The sequence below is a fragment of the Glycine max genome, chromosome 18, assembly GCF_000004515.6.
Source record: "Glycine max cultivar Williams 82 chromosome 18, Glycine_max_v4.0, whole genome shotgun sequence".
Classification (NCBI taxonomy): Eukaryota; Viridiplantae; Streptophyta; class Magnoliopsida; order Fabales; family Fabaceae; genus Glycine; species Glycine max.
The window spans coordinates 26,953,054-26,969,543 of record NC_038254.2 but is presented as its reverse complement, the minus strand read 5'-3'; the positions used below and the strand labels follow the sequence as shown (position 1 = coordinate 26,969,543).

General features: G+C 37.4%; 1 non-coding gene across 1 annotated transcript; it reads right to left on the bottom strand.

The window, feature by feature from the left end:
• Positions 1 to 14,210: 14,210 nt before the first annotated feature.
• Positions 14,211 to 14,317, bottom strand: LOC113000328 (small nucleolar RNA R71). Its single transcript, XR_003265618.1, has one exon. It is a non-coding gene; the product is annotated as a small nucleolar RNA R71 (small nucleolar RNA).
• Positions 14,318 to 16,490: the final 2,173 nt, after the last annotated feature.

Here is a 16,490-nt window from a genome sequence, read left to right as displayed (position 1 = left end):
ATAGGCTGTTGTCTTTCGAGACAAACGTGAGAGGTGCTAATACCTTCCTCAAGCGTAAATATAACTCCCGAACTTAGAATTTTCATTTTGACCAGTTTCCTTCGGTTTTTTCGACGTTTTCCACAAATAAATGTTGGTGGCGACTCCGCGCATCTTTCCTCCTTTGGGAAGCGCACCCGTGAGCCTCGCCCTCGCTCGCCCGCGAAGGGCACGTTGCGACAGTTGGCGACTCCACTGGGGACCTTTTTGTGAGTTAGGCCTATTTTTTAGAATTGTGGAATTGTGTAACTTTGGGTGTACTTTTATTGAACTGTGTAAAATATAAATAATTGTTGTCTATTTCGCATTCTTTACACTGCATTCTGAGCACCCACGGGTTTGAGTAAAAAAGGGGCCCTACACCCGGGTTCATGGGAATTTAAGGAGTGGAGGTGAATCTATCATCATGCTAGGTCTCCGACTTGCTTGATAATAGTGAAACCTCGTCTAGAGCTTTCTCTCTTTATAATGTGTTGTCGCTAGTATTCCATACCGCCACAACATTATTATCTTGAGTGATAATACCTCTAGAAAACAGCCGTGTGAGTTATGAATTGTTGGGGAGTAGTTATTAGAGACCCCTAGATATTGTCCTAGGTTCCCAAATAGGGGCAAAGAGCAAACACGCTCCGTGCCATTCGTTCTCATGCATTTTTGGTAAATAGCACTAGTTTATAGTTTTGCTAGTGATGTTTGGTTTCTTTGGAGTAATACGTAACCTTTTTAATGCTACGTTGAGGCGCCGTCATGCCCGAAACGTAGCATTAAAATTGGATCTTTGCGGTCTCGTATGAGTGAATTACCCCTTTGTGTTGTTTTCTTTCCGTTTCATGCATACGCATTGCATCATTCATGTCAGAGTCTTGATCCACCCCTTTTTTAGGTAAAATGATGGGGACAAATCAAAACGGCAAAAGGTTTTATCAAGTCAAGGTTAAAGGTCTAGATGTCACTAGCCTCAAGGAATTAGAACGATTGATGGGACCTCTCCAAAGGCAAGCCTTCCGCAAAGTGTATGGGAAGATTCTAGATTTGACCGTAGCGGAGGTATTTACGGAAGCTGTCGTGTCCCTCGCCCAATACTATGACCAGCCGTAGAGGTGTTTCACGTTTGGGGACTTTCAAATAGTACCAACTGTTGAAGAGTTAGAAGAGATATTAGGATGCCCTCTCGGGGGGAGAAAACCGTATCTTTTCTCCGGCTTTCTTCCTTCCTTGAGCAAGATTGCAGCTGTGATTGGGGATTCAGCAAAAGAGTTGGGTCGCATGAAGCAAATTCGGAATGGAATAGTGGGCCTGCCACAGAAATACTTGGAAGGCAAGGCAAGGGATATGGCGAGCCATTACAAGGGTGTTTAGCCAGCCATTACAGAAAAACCCTAACACAAATGAGATTGAGAGTATAGAATAATTGTTCCTTACACAAGAAGGGGGATCCCTCCTCCTCTTCTCAGCACCTCACAATCACTCTCTAGCTCACTAATCTCTCTCAAATTGAAGAACCCTAGGCTTCTCTGCAAAGCTGCTCCTCTTGCTGCCTCCAGAGCTTCTATCTTGAAATTAGCATTGTGGTCTCCTTGCTCTGGAATTCTCAAAAAATGTGTGTACCCTAATTCTGCACAAGACAAGCTTTAAATAGGCTCTGAATCCGCGACGTTGTGCTTAGCGCGAGTTAGTGGATTTGGGCTTAGCGCTAGTTCTGCACTGAGCGTGACTAAAGATAACCATCGTGCTTAGTGAGCGGATCTCGCGCTTTGCGCACGACCTTGATATTGATGCTCTGCCAGATTCTTCTGTCACGCTGAAGCTGCACTTAGCAGTGGATGCGCACTGAGCCCAAATGGTGAGTTGAGCGCAACTGCTCCCTTTAGCACCTCAAGATTTTAGCCTCTTTTGACCTGAAATTGTGCAATTTTATCATTAAATCACATGGGAGATACTCTAGAGACTGCTATAACAATAAAACAAGATTTATTTACAAATCCCTACAAAATAACTATAAATTAGGGAAACTATACAAGTTTTGGAAAATGTTTTCTATACAAAAGTTAGTCATATAAGACGACTAACACAGGTCATGAGTGACCAGAAAGAGAGGAAGAGTGTTCAGTAATAACAAGAGGAAGAGAGAAAATTGTAGTTTGTGATGTGTGTGTTTCTCTAAAGCAAGGGCTATATACAAAGAGTGGGAGAATGCATGTGTCACTACTAGTGTGTCATTGCATCTACGTAAGATGCTTTTTTTTAGCAGGTTGGGAAAAACTTAAGAAATAAGCTAAGGAGGGCTTCACATAGAAATCAAAGGGTTAGTTGTCTATCTCTTATATTTTTTTGTCTACTTAATTTTATCAACTTCCAGTTTTGACTGGGGCGTGTTTCATGTAGATATGCTTGGGCCTGGTTTATAGTCCAGCACATAAAAACAGCCCAAAGTTTAATTTTGTAAACTTATTGTCTAATGACTATTATATTAGTTTTATTCCAATATTATTTAACTTATTACAATTCTATTTGTTTCGATCAATAATTATTTAATTTAGTTTCATAAAATAGTCAAGTGTTTTCTACCTTTCAAATTTAACTACGTAGTTAGAGTTTCTAAATTCTAACTCAGTTCAATCATATGTATCACTTAAACAATTATTTTAAGAAGATTGAGGATGTTTTGGTTTATAATTTCATATAATTCTTGTTTTAATAGTTATTTCAGACTTTCATTTAAAATAATTATTAAACTTTTTAATTTTGTAAAATATAAAATATTAATCAAAATAATGTAATTTAATATTTTATTATCCTATTTTGGGCCTATCAATCCTTAAAAACAAGATTAAGAATTAACATATAGTCAAATATAGAAAGTAAAAATCAGGGTGTTATAGTGACACTTGACTCAACATGTTTGTTGGTTAGAACCATCTAACGGTCAAAATCCTCGCCAGTTAGTCCTTTCTGGGACTTCAACAATCAGCTCTAGCTAATTCCAAGACCAATGAGTGTCCCCACAAACCAACATAGAACTTTCCAATATGTTTTGTTCTCACTCACACACTTTTGAGAAAACTTCTGAGAAGGTTATCCATCTCGTAATTGCTCTAAGCCAAACACACTTAACTGTGAAAAGTAGATGCATCTAATTGGTATACTAATTCATTTAAGTCAGCAACAATTGTAGAGTCACATACCTGTACAATCTCTTGAGTGTGAACGTATGTATACATGATTTTGATGATGTCAAAGAAGAATCTAACAAGGCTGCTTCAAATGATAAGCATTTGCTTCAAGAATAATTCAAGATTGCTTCAACAAACAAATCCTTGTTTCAAGAATCACTAAAGACTAAGTCTTGCCTTAAAACAAAGTGCTTTCAAGACATGCAAGGCTCTGGTAATCGATTACCAGGAAGTGTAATCGATTACCAGAAGACAGGGTTGAGAAATAGCTGTTGAAAAAGGTTCTAAATTTGAATTTTCAACATGTAATCGATTACCATATGTTTGTAATCGATTACCAGCAACGGAACTTTGGAAATTCAAATTCAAAAGTCATAACCCTTCAAATTATAATGGTGTAATCGATTACACAAACATTGTAATCGATTACCAGTGGAAAGTTTTCAGAAAATCTGCCAACAGTCACATCTTTTCATTAGATTTGTGAATGGCCATCAAAGGCCTATAAATAGGTGACTTGGGCACGAATTATAGAAAAAGTTTTGCTGGTCCAAAATGTCTTATCCTCTCAAAAGAAAATGAGAGAGATTCCAAAAGAACTTCATTATCAAATGCTCTCTCAAGAACTCTTGGGCAAACACTTGCAAATCCATTAAGAGTTCATCCATGGATCTTCATTGTAATATTCTTCTCTTGAAGAGAGAATTCTTCTTCCATTCTTCTTATTCAATGAGATTGGTTAAGAGACTGTGAGTCTCTTGTTGTAAAGGATTCCTGAACACAAGGGATGGGTTGTCCCTGTGTGGTTCAGACTTTGTAATGGATTTTACAAAGATAGTGGAAATCTCAAGTGGGTTGCTTGAGTACTGGACGTAGGCACGGGTTGTGGCCGAACCAGTATAAAACTGTGTTTGCATTCTCTCTTCCCTTATCTCATTTATGTTATTGCAATCAATTTTGCCTTGCATGTTTATAGAACATTATTAAATTGATTGTTGTTGCTTCTTCTGCATTCTAAGCCTATCCCTCTTAAGATTATTGAGGCCACAAGGTCTAACAAGTGGTATCAGAGCGGGATTCTTGTATAAAGTTTAAAAACTTCAAGAATAGATATGGCCTCATCCAAATTTCCATTTCCTGAGGGAAATTATATCAATAGGCTCTTATGTTCAATGGTGAGGGTTATCATTATTGGAAAACCCGAATGCAGATCTTTATAGAAGCCATAGATCTAAAGATATGGGAAGCCATTGAATTTGATTCCTTTATTCCTACAATGGTAGAGAGAAATGCAACTATATAAAAAAAAAACTAGAGAAGAAAGAAGACGATGATGAAAGAAGAAAGAAGAAGATTCCTCTTTAGCCCCAAAATGCTAAGTGCGATCAACTTGGGCACATGAGATTCAATTGTACTGTGTTTAAAAGAAGAATGGAAAAATCCGACAAGATGAATTTCAAAGAGAAGAAAGAAAAGAAAGGATATATCACTTGGGAAGATAATGTCATAAATTATTCAAGTGATTCAGAGAAGAAAATCATAAGTCTGGATATCATGATGAAAGACTATGAAAATGGAGAAGAGCAAAGTCGATACATTAATAGCAATTTCTCCAAACACATGGCATGCATAAAAGTTTATTCATTTTTCTCTCCAAGATAAATGAATATGTGATTTATGGAGACAGCAAACGAAGGCCACATTTCTCCCCAAGAAAAGTGAATATGTGATATATGGAGACAACAAACAAAGGCCACTTGATCAACAACCCCAACAAGTAATATCAAATGATACCAATGGGTCACTTGTCTTTGATTGATTACTTTTGATGCTTATTTTCTACTTGAGTTTAGATTGTTCTTGATGATTGTGATTGAATTTGATTGACTGTGTTTGATGATTGATTGATTGTATTTTTGATTGTGTGTTTGATTGTATTGTTTTTTATGTTTGTTCCTGATTGAGTTTTTGATTATTTTTAAAGAATCTATGAAACTTTTGAAATTAGTTTCATGTTTTAAGAAAACTATTTCAAATTTAGAAAATGAAATTTTGAAATTGAAATTTGAAAATTGAAATTGAAAATTGAAATTTGAAATTTGAAAAGTTAAATTTGAAAATTGAAAATTGAAAATTAAAATTTGGAAGTTGGAAGTAGTTATTGGAAGTTGAAAGTTGGAAGGGGAAGTTACTAAAAGTTGAAGTTGGAAGTTGGAAGTTGGAATTTGAAATTTAAAATTTAAAATTTAAATTTTAAAATTTAAAATTTGAAATTTGAAATTTGAAATTTGAATTTTTTTAATAGAAATTATTATGTATAGTTAGTTGATTATTAATTTAATTAATTTGATTTGAAATATTTGATGATTGATTGTATTTGATTGTGTTTGATTGATGTGTTATTGTACTTATTTTTGCTTGATTAAATTTGAATGATTGTTTTAATGCCTTTTGGTATCACTTGATTCTAATACATTGCAACAAGTGGTAACATCTTTCTCCTCTCTATTCATGATTTATTTTTGATGTTGACAAAGGGGGAGAGAAAGATAAAGGATAAAATAGTAAGAAAAATTATCTATTGTTTATGAGACAATTTGTTTACATATGAAAAATATGAAATCTTCAACTGTCTCATATAAGCCATCATTGCAAAACCAAGGGGGAGTAAACTATATGCGAATAGATATTTTTTCTTTGTTGTTGCTCCTAACCTACAGGTGGTTGTCATCATCAAAAAGGGGGAGAATGTAAATCATGAAGATTTTGATGATGTCAAGAAGAATTAAGAATTTGCTTGAGAAAGGGGGAGAATGTAAATCATGCAAGCTTTGATGGTGTCGAGAAGAAATCACATGTTTGTCATCAACAAAAAGGGGGAGAATGTGAATGTATGTATACATGATTTTGATGATGTCAAAGAAGAATCTAACAAGGCTGCTTCAAATGATAAGCATTTGCTTCAAGAATAATTCAAGATTGCTTCAACAAACAAATCCTTGTTTCAAGAATCACTAAAGACCAAGTCTTGCCTTAAAACAAAGTGCTTTCAAGACATGCAAGGCTCTGGTAATCGATTACCAGGAAGTGTAATCGATTACCAGAAGACAGGGTTGAGAAATAGCTGTTGAAAAAGGTTCTGAATTTGAATTTTAAACATGTAATCGATTACCATATGTTTGTAATCGATTACCAGCAACGGAACTTTGGAAATTCAAATTCAAAAGTCATAACCCTTCAAATTATAACTGTGTAATCGATTACACAAACATTGTAATCGATTACCAGTGGAAATTTTTCAGAAAATCTGCCAACAGTCACATCTTTTCATTAGATTTGTGAATGGCCATCAAAGGCCTATAAATAGGTGACTTGGGCACAAATTATAGAAAAAGTTTTGCTGGTCCAAAATGTCTTATCCTCTCAAAAGAAAATGAGAGAGATTCCAAAAGAACTTCATTATCAAATGCTCTCTCAAGAACTCTTGGGCAAACACTTGCAAATCCATTAAGAGTTCATCCATGGATCTTCATTGTAATATTCTTCTCTTGAAGAGAGAATTCTTCTTCCATTCTTCTTATTCAATGAGATTGGTTAAGAGACTGTGAGTCTCTTGTTGTAAAGGATTCCTGAACACAAGGGATGGGTTGTCCCTGTGTGGTTCAGACTTTGTAATGGATTTTACAAAGATAGTGGAAATCTCAAGTGGGTTGCTTGAGTACTGGACGTAGGCACAGGTTGTGGCCGAACCAGTATAAAACTATGTTTGCATTCTCTCTTCCCTTATCTCATTTATGTTATTGAAATCAATTTTGCCTTGCATGTTTATAGAACATTATTAAATTGATTGTTGTTGCTTCTTCTGCATTCTAAGCCTATCCCTCTTAAGATTATTGAGGCCACAAGGTCTAACATTGAGTCTTGACCCCTTTCATTATGTGTGATTTGTCTCAGGTGTTACTAAAAGTAAAACTAAAATTTGAAACAAAGGGGGGTTTGGCAATATTCATATGCAAGTGGATAAAGCTATGAACAAAAGTGGATCAAGTGCATTAACTTATTAGCTCGTCTTGTTATTTAGAAGAGCGTAAAGACTAAGAATTGCAAGCTTAAAATGAACAGCAAAATGTTTTGAATTTCCAGGAGACTTTTTGGTGTGAGAAGTCTAGAGTTAATTGACATTGTTCTGAGGATAAGAACAGTGAATTGTTTCACAAATTGATGCGCATCATACATACTGCCAAGCATATCTCCATGTTTAGGAAATGCGACGGTATACTCCAAACCCCACATGATCTAGAAAATGAAATTCTTTCTTATTTCTGTTATTTACACTTCTCCTAATGATTGTGTGGAGAATGATTTGATTACTAGCACTATTTTGGCCTTTATTTCTAATAAATACAATATAATGCTTACCAATGTGCCAACCCGAGAGGAGATAAAGCTAGTTGTTTTCAATATGATGAGGATGGCACCCCAGACCTTGATGGGTTGGGTGGTTGTTTCTATCAAAGATACTAGGACATAGTGGAAAAGGATGTGTTTAGATACATGTATCAATTTTTCTCTCAGAGGTGGCTTTTTTCTAAAAGTTATAAATAATTTTTGCCCATTGCTTTAGTGAATTATCGATGAAGGTTAGTGTGAAGCACTTGTATAAGTGATTTGTTGTGGACCACTTTTATACATTGCAAGATTCATCTGAACCATACAATGATATGGTGCACCTTGTGTATCTAACTTTTTATTTTTCTATTTTTTTCTCTCTCCTCCATTTTTAACTGCTTTCCTTCCTAGTTCCTTCATTCTCCCTTTCCTTTACCTTCAACTTTAGGCTATCTTTATCACCAATCAACAATGATGGCTTAGAGTTGAAACCATCATTTTCCATCACAACAGCACAAACACAATTTTATGCTATTGATTAATAAAGGTTTATTTTAATTGCAAATATGTAATGAATATTAAGAAGTAACTAAATTGTAGAATTGAAACCCAAAATGAACAAAAAATTGGGGGGGGGGGGGAATCAAAGAAAAGGAAGATCGATGTGGGCGACACCACCCCCTTTGCTTCCAACATGCTAGGTAAATTCGCGTATACCTTATGTTAATTGTCAATCTTAAAGAGAATGAAAAAAAGGCTAGAAATTTTCTAGTCCACTTGGGAGAGTGGAGATTGGCGAGCACTTCCTTCTTTTACGGTGGCCATCAACTAAGAGATGACGATAGCGTATGAAGGAAGTTGTCACCCTTAACCCTTTAGGAAAATGGACTCACACGTTGACAAGCATATCACAACAATGGCATATCAAGTTGACAAGCATATCATTGCCGGTGCTTGCTAGAGAGAATGATTGGAAAAGGGGAGGTGCCAGAAATGCAAATAGAGAATACAGAAAGGGGAAAGAATTCTACGTGAAGGGTGCAATGTATTAATATAAGGATAAGATTAATCCTACAATGCTAATTATCAAATTAAAATCATAACTTGTCTTCCTAGACAGCGTCGCAAATTATTAGATTAAAATCATTACCAAGATTTTAGTTGATCGTTTGTATATTATGGCATCTAAGATTTTATCTCCTGAGCAACATGGGTTTGTTAAAGGTCATTCTATTGGGGACTACATTTGTGTGGCATCAGAGGCTATTAACATGTTTCCTAAAAGATCCTTTGGTGGTAATTTGCTTTTAAAATTTGATACTATTGAATGGTATTTTATGCTTAGTACTGTTAGAGTCGTTGGTTGTAGTCATATTTTGTGTAAATTGATCCATTCTATTTTTCTATTTGCAAAGCTTTATTTTTTGTTGAATGGAAAATCAATGGGGTTCTTCCAATGTATATGTGGAGTCCACTAGGGAGATCCACTTTCTCCTCTTTTACTCTGTATAGTTAAAGATGTTTTAAGTCATGGAATTGGTTTGTTTGTAAGTGATAAATAAGCTTAAACCTTTAATGGGTCCTCGGGGCATCCAGGTTTCCAACCATGTTTTTTCGTTAATGATGTTATGATTTTACGTTAGGGTACTAGGCACTTTCTTATTTCTTTAATGAATCTCTTCAAGAAATATGGTGAGGCTTCAAGTTAACATCTTACTTTGCCTAAGTGTCTTTTTTGCAAGTGATGTAGCTCCATGTGGAGTTTGTAGGCCTTGGATCTTCTTCATCAATGGTGTCCTTTGCTTCTTGAAGATCAATGGCAGCGGAATGCAGAAGGAGGAAAGGTGATTGGAGACGCCACTTCAAGGAGAAGATGAGTCAAGAACAAGCTCACCACCATAGGAAGTCATGGATAAGAGCTTGAAGGTAGAAGAAGATGAGTGGAGGGAGAAGGAGCGTGAAATTTAATGCCTCAAATGAGGTCTAAACTTTGAAATGTAATTCTCATATGATCAAAGTTGCAAAATGCACACATAGGACCTCTATTTATAGCCTAAGTGTCACAAAAAATTGGAGGAAAATTTGAATATTTATTCAAATTTCACTTGAAATTGAATTATTGGAGCCCAATTTGGAGCCAAAATTTCACTAATTATGATTAGTGAATTTCAGCTATGGTTCAGCACACTAATCCAAGATCAAGTCCAAGGTTCTCCCCTAAGTGTGCTTAGGTGTCATGAGGCATGTAAAGCATGAAGGACATGCACAAAGTGTGATTATATGATGTGGCAATGGGGTGTAGCAAGCAAATGCTCGCCTCCCCCTTAGGATGGTCCAAAGTTTAATTGGATTGGGCTTCTCCCAATTCAATCAAATTTCTCTCCAACACACACACATCAAATAGTACACTTAATGCATGTAAAATTACAAAACTATTCCTAATACAAAAACTAGTCTAGGTGCCCTAAAATATAAGGGCTGAAAAATCCTACATTACTAGGATACCCTCCCTACACTATGGAGCCCTAAATACAAGGCCCAAAAATAATGAAACCCTAATCTAATATATACTGTTACAACCTACCCTTCGATGGGAGGACGAGGCGAAAAGCAAAAGACGCGTCTTCCAAAAACGGAGAACACGCGGGAGTCTCCACCAATGTTTATTCATGGAAAATGTTAGAAAAAACAAAAAGAGTTCTGCGAATTTTGAAGATAAGGGTTTGGGACGGTATTAGCACCCCACCCGCCTATCACAAGGGGCGGCAGCCTTTAATCAAGTGTGCAACGTAACTACAAAAGTTATTTACTTTTCCCTTTTTTATATCTTTTTATTTCTTGGGGTTGACAAGGGGATGTCCTTGCTCCTTCGTATCCTCAAGTGCGATGAAGAATTCAGACCTACGTAGTTCTTTAAAGTGAGAAAGTTTGTGTGTCAAATTGATTTGTATGCTTTTGAAAGATTTCTTTTTAAATAACAAGAACATTGATGGAGAGAAACTCATTTATGCGTTGATTTTATCTTGGTTTTATTTATTAACTTTCAATCTCCTTAAAATACAACTTTACAGCGCTAATGATCGGTTAGGATTCAACTTTAAAAAAACAAAACGAGATTTACTGATGATAAATGCAGGAAATGAATATGCACAAAACAACAAAAGGGGGGACCCCTAAGGATGCATAGATCACATTCAAATCTTAAAAAAAACAAAACTAACCGACGGTCGCACGAAGAACACCGAACAAGGAACGATGTAGGGATTGATCACAGTCGCGATTCGACAGCGCCTCGGCTTTGTTTCCTCTTCTTCTCTCTTATTTCTCTCAATTTCCTTCACTACTCAATGTTGAAACCCCTTCTCAACCCCCCTAGCACGCCTATTTATAGGAAAAAGGTCAATTTGGGTACTTGCAGCTCACCCAAGCGAGCAAAGGCTTAGTCCAGAAGTCATGAGCTCGCCCAGGCGAGCTGGTTCCTTACCCTTGAAGTTGTTTGATGGCCCAGGTGAGCCAAATGCTGGCCTAGAAAATGCAAGGAAAAGACCCTTTTGCCCTCCTTCCTTGGTATCTTTTGTTTTCCGGATCAAAACACCGAGTCGTTCATTGCTTTGCACTATAACTGGCGTCTAATATCATAAATTGACTAGCAAGAATCAGAAGATCAACGAACAATGCTCCCCGGACGAAATTACGGTCTGACATGTACAAAGATAAGTGGGCTCATACTTAGCCCATGGGCCCAAAATCTACCCTAAGGATCATGAGAACCCTAGGGCCTTCTCCTACATCTTTGGCCCAATCTTCTTAGAGTCTCCTAGCCATGGCTCTGGTGATGGGTCCCCTCCTTGGGAGGATTGCATCAGCAAGGGTTCTATCTTTGTTGTCTTTAATGTATCTTTGCCTAAGTGTGGTTGATTTTATTTTTTACTCAAGTTGGAGGCTTCCTAGATTCTTGATTATTCATTTCCCTTTAATGGTAAATGATTGATGTGCCATCATTTTCTACTATTTTCTAAACTCTTTTTGCACCATTTTAATTATTGATTGGTCTTAATTGTCAATTAATTAGGCAGTTTAATTATTTGGGCTCATTTAGCTAATTTGATGTTTTTAATCTAATTTCAGGAATTAATGAAACATTGGGCTTAATCCGGATTTTGGTTGTGGACTTGAAGAGGGCAAATAAAGCAGCGCTTACCTTAGTTAATTTCTAATTAGGAAATTTCGCAATTTTATTTTATGTTGTTCAGTGTTTATTTCGTTTTGGGCCAGAGTATTGTAATAAGGCCCAGTGACTTTGAGTGACTCTTTTTAAATAGCTGCCTTGGGATTCGTGCAGGGCATTCTATTCTGCTATGCTATTTTCATTATTCAGAGCTTTGGTTTTAGGTTTTCACGTTTTTCTGTTCCCTTGTTACAGTTTTCGTTCTTAATGCAAATTTCCGTTTTCTGCTTCTAATTACGAGTTCATTCTTGCTTCTTCTTCTACTTTCATTTACGTTTTTGTTCATTTACGTTTCTGTTCATTTACGTTTCTGTTCATTTACGTTTCTGTTCATTTACGTTCTTGTTCATTTACGTTTCTGCTTCATGTTTCATTTGCGTTTTCTGTTTGAATCCATGGAAGGCTAGATTTTCTGGTGTTGTTTCCTTTTGAGGACGAAGCCCAACTCTCTTTGAGGTTTCGTTTGTAATGTGGTTTCCTGGCAGTTTTCCCTTCACCAGTTATCCCAATTTCGTGAATATTAATCAGTGCACGCTTCGTGTTCGATTAATTGCCTCTGAGCCTAACTTGCGTTCATGCTTAATGGACGAAGGGCTAACTGGTGTATGTGGTGCCTAATCACGTATTGAAAACCCTAAGTTGATTTTCGCTTAGTAAATTGAAATAGGGTTGGATTAAGTGGTTGACTGTTAGGGACGAATTCTCCATAACCCAGGATAAGAGAGTGGCTTCTGAATCAGAGGAAACAACCCGTTTTTAATATTAGTAGTTTCGTATTCCATTTTATTTGTTCTGCTCTTTAATTACCAAACAACCAAACCCCCCCCCCCCATCGTTACTGTTACTGCAAGTATATTATGAACATTTGGCTTGTCAATGCTCGTTGGGAAACGACCTAGGATCACTTCCTAGTTACTGCATTTTCATGTTTATTTGATTCGGGTACGGCCTCGATCAATTTAGCTAGTGTTGTGTGTTTAATCCTTTCGTGTTTTATGTTTAATTGTTAGTATTGTGTTAGTATGTGTGTTAGTGTTGTTTAGTGTCCTGGTATTTTGTTTAATGTGTGTTCTGTTTCAGTTTTCCCATTAAGCGTTTCCCCTGTTTCAGTCTTGGGTGTTTTGCTGTGAAGATTGTGCTTGAAAACAGAGTAGTAGTAGAAATCAGCTTGCGGAAAAACAGAGTAGTAGTAGAAATCAATTAGAGACGGATTTTAGCGACCACCCATGCTAAATTATTTGGGATTTTTTGTTTTAGTAGCTAGGGTTGTTATTTTTGGCTGAATTTTTTTGTGGTAACTTCTTTTAATCCATATTTTGTGGGAAAAATAGCTAGAGCCTTTAGTTTGGTCAGATTTGAAAGTTCCAAAAAACTAGCAAATTTTGTGTTTGTCAAAACTTCAAACGGCCATAACTTTTGCTCCGGTTATCAGAATCGCAATTATTATATATGCATTTGGGGTAGAAAAAAATTTCCTACGCTGTGGCAGCTGGCCGTAGGCCGGCTAAGGTCTCCATCGTCCAAAAAAAGCGATTCTGTCAAAAGTTTTTTATTTTTCAAGTTTTATTCACTTATTTTTCTTAACCTACCAATTTTAGCTTTCATAGTTAGACTTTGAATTTTTGTCTGAAATTTTTTGTGCTATCTTCTCATCATTTTATAAGGTTGCTCACAAAATTTCAAGTCATTTGGATATCATTTGAGGGTAGCTGTAGTTCAAACCTACACCTTTATTTACATGACAAGGCAACTAGTTGTGTGCATCCTGAATGTAGTGTATGACTAGAGGCAATCCATCTGACTTACAACCCTTTGATCCTGAGATAGATAGGACATTTCATAGATTAGTTAGGCATCATTTTATACCTTTTGATCATTCTGAGCATTCCATAACTGGTGAATCTGTGCATTCTGTTATTGGTGATTTTGAACATCCTGATCTTGAGCATTATAATTTTGAGCATTCTGATTCTGAGCATTCTGATTTTGCACATTCTGAGAACATGGCACAACCTCCACCTCGTGAGAGGACTCTAAGGGAAATGGCTGCACCTGATTTCACCTATGAAAGCTTGTGCATCCAATACCCTGATGAGGATGTCCCATATGTTCTTAAAACTGGACTGATTCATTTGCTTCCAAAGTTTCATGGCCTTGCAGGTGAAGACCCGCACAAACATTTGAAAGAATTTCACATTGTCTGCTCCACCATGAAACCCCCAGATGTCCAAGAGGATCACATATTTCTGAAGGCTTTTCCTCATTCATTAGAGGGAGTGGCAAAGGACTGGCTGTATTACCTTGCTCCAAGGTCCATCACGAGCAGGGATGACCTTAAGAGAGTATTCTTAGAAAAAATTTTCCCTGCTTCCAGGACCACAGCCATCAGGAAGGATATCTCAGGTATTAGACAACTCAGTGGAGAGAGCCTGTATGAGTATTGGGAGAGATTTAAGAAACTATGTGCCAGTTGCCCCCACCATCAGATTTTAGAACAGCTTCTTCTCCAATATTTTTATGAAGGACTCAGTAATATGGAGAGAAGTATGATAGATGCTGCCAGTGGTGGAGCCCTTGGAGACATGACTCCTGCTGAAGCCAGAAATTTAATTGAGAAGATGGCCTCCAACTCCCAGCAGTTTAGCACCAGAAATGATGCCATAGTCATTAGAGGAGTGCATGAGGTAGCTACAAACCCATCTGCATCATCTGAAACTAAGAAGCTTGAAGGCAAACTGGATGCGTTGGTCAACTTGGTAACCCAGCTGGCTTTGAATCAGAAATCTGTACCTGTCGCAAGGGTTTGTGGTTTGTGCTCCTCTGCTGACCACCATACAGACCTTTGCCCTTCCATGCAGCAACCTGGAGCAATTGAGCAGCCTGAAGCTTATGCTGCAAATATTTACAATAGACCTCCTCAACCTCAGCAGCAAAATCAACCACAGCAGAGCAATTATGACCTTTCCAGCAACAGGTACAACCCTGGATGGAGGAATCACCCTAACCTCAGATGGTCCAGCCCTCAGCAACAACAACAGCAGCCTGCTCCTTCCTTCCAAAATGCTGCTGGCCCAAGCAGACCATACATTCCTCCACCAATCCAACAACAGCAACAACCCCAGAAACAGCCAACAGTTGAGGCCCCTCCACAACCTTCCCTCGAAGAACTTGTGAGGAAAATGACTATGCAGTTTCAGCAAGAGACCAGAGCCTCCATTCAGAGCTTAACCAATCAGATGGGACAATTAGCTACCCAATTGAATCAACAACAGTCCCAGAATTCTGACAAGCTGCCTTCTCAAGCTGTCCAAAATCCCAAAAATGTCAGTGCCATTTCATTGAGGTCGGGAAAGCAGTGTCAAGGACCTCAACCCGTAGCACCTTCCTCATCTGCAAATGAACCTGCCAAACTTCACTCTATTCCAGAAAAAGGTGATGACAAAAATCTACCTAACAATTTCCGTGCAGGTGAATCTTCTTCCACAGGTAATTCTGATTTGCAGAAGCAGCACATTCCCCTTCTTCCATTCCCTCCAAGAGCAGTTTCCAACAAAAAAATGGAAGAGGCAGAGAAAGAGATCTTGGAAACGTTTAGAAAAGTAGAGGTAAACATACCTCTGTTGGATGCAATAAAGCAAATTCCAAGATATGCCAAATTCTTGAAGGAGCTGTGCACTAATAAGCGGAAGCTTAAAGGAAGTGAACGAATTAGCATGGGCAGAAATGTCTCCGCATTGATTGGTAAATCTGTTCCTCAAATTCCTGAAAAATGCAAAGATCCAGGTACATTCAGCATACCTTGTATTATAGGGAATAGTAAGTTTGACAATGCCATGCTAGATTTAGGAGCCTCTGTTAGTGTTATGCCTCTGTCAATTTTTAATTCTCTATCTCTAGGTCCCTTGCAGTCAACTGATGTGGTAATTCATTTAGCTAATAGAAGTGTTGCCTATCCTGTTGGTTTCATAGAAGATGTCTTAGTTAGAGTTGGTGAACTGATTTTCCCTGTTGATTTTTATATCTTGAATATGGAAGATGGATTTTCTCAAGGATCAGTTCCCATCATTCTAGGCAGACCCTTTATGAAAACTGCTAGAACTAAGATAGATGTTTATGCAGGCACACTGTCCATGGAGTTTGGTGATATAACTGTTCATTTTAATATTCAGGATGCTATGAAATACCCATCTAAAGATCTTTCTGTATTTCGTGCTGAAATAATTGACCATGTTGTTGATGAATACATGACTGATCTTTATTCTAATCTGCATGCCTCTCACTCTTCATGCATTGAGTCTGAAATTGTACTTGATCATATGTCTGAATTTGATGCTGAGAGTGAATCTGAGAGTGATATTGATTGCATGCCTGGTGGTGGTGTTTTACCTCTTGAGATTGATTTTATAGAGTCAGATAGGACTAACCATGTTTCAGGAAGTACACATACCTCTGACTTTCTTTATGAGGTAAAGGCTGAGAAATCATCTCCTTCTACCACTGTCCAGCCGACCACACCAGAATTGAAGCCTCTGCCATCAAATTTAAAATACGCTTACTTGGATGATAGCAAGAGTTTTCCAGTGATTATATCTGCCTCCCTTGCTGATGAGCAAGAGGAAAAGTTGTTGTCAGTTCTCAAGAAGCATAAGAAGGCTATAGGC